The following is a 6,152-nucleotide window of genomic DNA, read 5'->3' on the forward strand; positions in this document are numbered from 1 at the left end:
TTGGTTAGCCTTGGGCTAGTTCATAAGGGCCTAACATTCCTAACGAACTTTCAAGTAGTATCAGAGCAGGATTTATAAAAACTATGTTTAAAAACTTTTTGAATTTTGATCCATGGCTAACTTTGGAAATCGTAATACAACGGAAGGATATTCTATTACTCGACCACCCTTGTTTGACAATCTACCTTTTAATTTTTGGAAAACTCGCACGTCTACTTTTTTACAATCAACCGGTTATCATATGTGGATGCTTATTAAAGAAGGATATTGTCCACCTTCTGGTGAACATAATAGAATTAAAACTAAAGTGTCTTTTACTGAATAGATTTTTTATGAAAGCGATTTAGCTTAATTCAATGCGAAATGTTTAAACTATTTTTTCTGTGCTTTAAAATATGAAGATTACATGCGTGTTTCTACTTGCTCTACTTGTAAGGAGATTTGGGATAAGTTGTGCATTACTTATAAAGGAACCAATGAAGTTAAGCGATCTTGTTTGAATATTCACTTGCATGATTATGAACTTTTTTGTATGAAACCTTCTGAATTAATTTCTTATATGTATACAAGGTTTACTCAAATTATAACTTCTTTGCATGCCTTAGGAATAGAACTTTCAAACTATGAAAAAGTGAACAAAATTTTGAGATGCTTGCTTCCTCTTTTGATGCTAAAATCACTGCAATCACTGAATCTAAAGATTTGGATACCTATTCAATTGATAACTTACTTGGCTCACTCATTGCTTTCGAGCAAGGGGTGAATAAAAGAAATCTTGATGCAGGTGAGAAAAAGAAGGAGAAAACTATGGCATTAAAGGCCAACAAAACAGACTCTGATTCTTCCGGGTCTGAAAGCGATGGCAATTCCTTAATCACAAGGCAATTCAAAAGCTTTCTATGGTAGAGTCACTAGCATCATCAAAATTAGAGAAAAGGTAAGGATAACAAACATTCTAAAGGATCTTCTGATGTTGTTTATTTTGAATGCAGGAAGCATGGACATGTCATAGATGATTATCCTACTTTATAGGATCACTCTAGCAAAGAAAAGAGTAAGGAGAAACCTAAGTTCACGAAGGATAAGAGATTTCAAAAGGCGTTCTGGGCAGAATCTGCTTCTGATTCATCTGAAACTGAACCTGAGGAAGAAACAACAAACTTATGCTTAATGGCAGAAGATCATCTTGATCAATGTGAAGAATAAGAGGTATGTAAACCAACCTATGATCAATTGTCTCAAAGAACATTCAACGATTGATTCAAATCACATGACTTTACTTGATGAATTTGATGAATTAAATAAAAAGCATTTGGAGTTGATTGATGAGCATGATTAATTAAAAGCTTCACACACCTCACTTGAATCTGATTTTAAGAAATCTAAAGAGATGGAGCAAAATTTGAGGATTAAGAATGCTACTTTAGAAAGTACTAACTCGAGGTTTAAAAATGAATTGGAAATAATTAAGAGAAATTGGATGACACCCACTTTTGAACTAAAGCCAAGACCTAGGAAGAGGCATTATAACCCTAACCATTTAAGAAATCCCTTTCCTAGTATTAAATGTTTTTCATGTGGCATGCTATGACACATCTCACACACTTGCACTGTTCATCGTATTAGATATTGGGTGTGGAAACCTAAATTGCATGATTCACAGCATATCACACATACATTGCACTCTACTTTTTATAAGAAGGGACCTAAACCTATTTGGGTTCCTAAATCTGACGGTTGTTGATTTTTGTAGGATTTGCTCTCAATAAAGACCTCATGAGAAGCATATAATACTTGAACAAACGGAGGCTCGCAGCACATAATTTCTTAAACTTACTGCTTAATAAATTCTTGATTTGCATCTTTTTTGTCTTTGTGCTAGCTTTTTTTTTGTTTGTTTTAGTTATTTTTACTTCGGGTTTCTTTGTCTTTATGATGATTTTTTCTAGTTCTTAAATTTTAGAGATTTATAGCCAATGATTAACATCTCTAAATCGATTAAAGGGAGAAACATCGTTGATGGTTTCCCTCCCTCTAACCTCTTTTAGTGGTATAATTTTCTTCTCTAAATAAAAGTCTATCTCATATTAACAATTGGTTTTTAAAATCAAGATCTTTTCAACCTTTCTATAGTAATCTACATTATATTTATAATATTCAAAGCTTTTATATATCTTTCAACTTAAATGAAATCTTGTCATTGCACTTATCATATAATTGCTAAAGTCTGCTTTGTGGTCTATTCTTCCTTATATTAGAGAGTGAGTTTTTCTTCTCTAATATATGGAAGATCTACTCACAACTAATTATATTTTTAATAGTTGTTGAAAAAGGGATCTAGCTTGCAAGAACAAAAAATAAAAGGCCAATGATGCCAAAAACAAAAAAATACGCAATGATGCCAAATTAAAAAATTTATATACACAAAAGTGTATCAAAAATAAAAAGATGTGCAAAGAGAACCATTCAAATTGACAAGAGGCATAAAATGAGCTCATATAAGATAATCTTACCCCTCTTTCAAACTTTTAAAATTTTAGAAGAATTCATTGGTTACTTGATATTTTTGAAGGCTTGATTTCAAATACCATGAATGAGACAAATTGCTTCGCTATATTATTCTATATCATTGGAGCAGGTTTTGAACAAATCTTCTTTCTTTCCAATTAGTTTATTCTGAGTTAGGTCTTTTGTTTTCAAAAGATAATTTTTGCCCTAAAAGAAGCCCGAGCTAGGGTTAACAGGATCGGATACGCTACTATTTTTAGATTTTGACTTTGTTAACTCATTGATCTTATAAATCTTTAAAATTTAATTATTTGGAGCACTTGTCATATGCATGACTTGCTATTTAAAATAAATAAAAAGATGTTTATTTGCTTTATTTTATTTTTTATGCCTTTTTCATGTTTTAGAATTATTGTTCTTAGTTGATTTTATTATTTTTGGGACTTCTCTGATCATTTCCATCTTTTCTTTAAACTTTCAATTATGTCACATCATCCTGGCCGATATTCCTATTGTCTTGGACGATGTGATAATCTCTCATAAAAATCCATCTACTGGACTTTTCTGACTTTGCTGAACTCATCGTCTCGGACGATCTCATATCGTCTTGGATGATATGATCGTCATCTGCTACAATCATCTTGTTCGTCTTGGCCGAGAACCTCTCTTCCTGGCCGATGCATTTATAAAAATCATCTTAGCCGATATACCTGATCCTCCTGGACGATCCACATGACAGTATGTTTAAAATCTTTAAAAAGTCCCAGAATGATCCATTTTCTTGACAATCATCCTGGACGATCCAATGTTCATCCTGGATGATATACGTGGACCATGATTTAAAATTTTTTAAATTTGACTGGTATGATTCATTATTGAGCATCATCCTGGACGATCCACCTAATTGGCCTGGATGATCTGCTTTTTCAACGGTCGTCCGGCTTGACTCCTCGGTACGATCGTATGTGTATAATCGTCCCGGTCGATATCTGATCAGCCCGGATGATTGGACCGCATTTTTCAACAATCGGCCTGTACGTAATTATTGAACCTGATCGTCCTGGATGATTCTATAATCATCTTGGATGATACGCCCGACTCTTTAAATTCATCCAGATTTCAGCCATTTTTCTTCACACCTCCTTCCCCTTTGCTTTCTACTCTCTGTTTGCTTGATGTTCCTTGCTTAGGGCTGGAGGAAAGCACGTTCGACAAACCTCTGGAAGCTCCTCGAGGGCCACACTGGACCCTCGATTCAGGGAGGCATAAGTTCAGGCTACCTACCATCGTTACAAAGAATGCAGGATCACTCTCTCCAGAACAATCAATTCTGTCCACCTCTCATATCCAATATTAGACCTCTTCACTCACACTTCTCTGTACCTTATTCTTACCCTCGCTGTTCCCTTTTCATCTGAACTTCTACTTGAATTTTTTGCAAACCTCCGCATGAATCCTTCCTACGCTGTCCTCACTTCCTATGTGAATCAACGCCCTGTCGAGATCACATATCAGGACTGTGCTGAACTATTGCAGCTATCCACCACTGGGGATAAGCTGCATACCATTGTCTCTAATCCAGACTATAATTATCCCTCTACAAATCACTTTCTTCACCACACCAATATTCCATTTCTTGTTAGAGAGACTAGCTCTTTACTCAAAGATGCTAGGACAATCCAACTTGTCCTTCGCACTTCCATTATTCCAAAAGCCGAGGACCGAGTCCACATCACTCCACTTCTTTCACTTACTACCTTTTACATCTTGGCCCATAGAGAGTTTAATGCTACTGATCGGATCTTTTGATACATTAATCATTTAACAATAATCCATGATCCAGGTCCTAAGAGAAAACCCAACCTTGCTTTAGGACCACTCGTAGCTTATGTTCTTGAAACTAAATACCAACTTCAATATCCTGCTCGTCCCGACCTTAAGCCTCCCTGCTACTCAAATAGTTCCTTCAATGTCCTTCACAGTACTCGTCTCCACCCAGGAGATGGGGAAACTCAAGGGGCTGAGGAGGAGGAGGCTCCCTCTCCCATTTCTGAACTTGTTCCTCTCCGCCAGCACTCATAGCTGGATTAGTTGGTGGAGAGATTTGATCAGTTGGAGGCCCAGTTCTATACTTTCATAGCTCACCAGCAGCAGCAGCACGATGAGGATGTGGCCCACCAGCAGCAGCTCGACCAGGACATGGCCTGGTTTGGGGCACAGTTTCCTTCGCTCTCTTATTACTTTCAGCAACTACCACCACCACCTCCGTCTGATGATCAGGATCCCTCATTTCTCCTGTTTTAGTTTCTATTTTCTATAGTTTATTTTCTCTGCATTGTGTTTTTCTTTTAGTTTTTTAGTTGCTTTAGTTTTTTCTTAGTTTCCTTCTCCATTATTAGATGTCAAAAGGGGGAGTTATATGGTTGTACTTGTACTTTTCTAAAATTTGAAAGCTTTTCATATTTTTTGTATTGATCGTCAAAGTGTTTACCATCATAAAAAAGGGGGAGATTATTGCAAACCATCTTTTCATGTATTATGATTTTGATGTTAGCAAACACTCTTGTTTCTCTATGACTGTCTTAGCTACTAACATTTCAGGATCACAAGATCGGACGGCGTTCGGAACCAGCTCAAGATTGGGTAGAGTAGGTCTGAGTTAGTCTGTAATTTTCTTCTTCCCTTTCTTGAGACAACTGTAATCTTTGAATTGTTCTGATGCTAAGAAACCTTACACACATACTTGAGTGATTTTTCTATCTGACTTAGAATTTTTGTTTTTACTCACATCGTTCCGGACGATATTATTACCGTCCTGGATGATTGGGTTAAAAAAATAATCCAAATCAGGACATCTTGTTAAGGCAGCCGTCATTAACCGATTGGCCTGGATGATACTTGTATCAGCCACGACAATAGGCTTAAAATTGAAAGGATCAGCTGCCATGATCTATTTAGGCATTCTTTATTTTTGGAAATCGGCCAGGACGATCTTGTATCATCCTGGACGATTTGATATAATTATGCCTAAATTAATCTAGCAATCAAGAAAAGAAATTAAGGATGATTGATATGATCACATCGTCCTGGAGGATCGTAATATCGGTCGGGATGACCAGTTCAAAAAACCTTAGTTACTCCTGGACGATCGTTACCGGACAGCTCAAATTCCAGGAAATGGTCTGGACGATCAGGATCGGCTAGATCAAATTCCATACAATACTCTGAACAATTTCTCTCTGATTTGAACTAATCGTTCAGGACGATCGTGAGATCGGCCCGGATGATCAAGCTATTTTGGAGTCATCCGGAACTCTTTTCAGTGCGATTGTCTGGCCGATAGTCTGTGATTTGAACTAATCGTACAAGATGATATATTATTATCCTGGATGATAGGAACACCTTTCTTCTATTAATCCCAGATCGTCCTGGCTGATTAAGCTCAAATTACACTGAGCGTACAAAATGATATACCTATTATCTTGGATGATAATGCCTGCCACTTGCAATTAATGAGCTATTTTGAAGCTCTTATACTTAAGAGCTATTGTTCAATGTTTTGAACAATATTTTGCAGCTGTCTTTACTTGAGAAAGCCTAGAGGAGAGAGAGAGAGAGAGAGAGAGAGAGAGAGAGAGAGAGAG

The sequence above is a fragment of the Dendrobium catenatum genome, unplaced genomic scaffold, assembly GCF_001605985.2.
Source record: "Dendrobium catenatum unplaced genomic scaffold, ASM160598v2 fragScaff_scaffold_747, whole genome shotgun sequence".
In the NCBI taxonomy this organism is placed as follows: Eukaryota; Viridiplantae; Streptophyta; class Magnoliopsida; order Asparagales; family Orchidaceae; genus Dendrobium; species Dendrobium catenatum.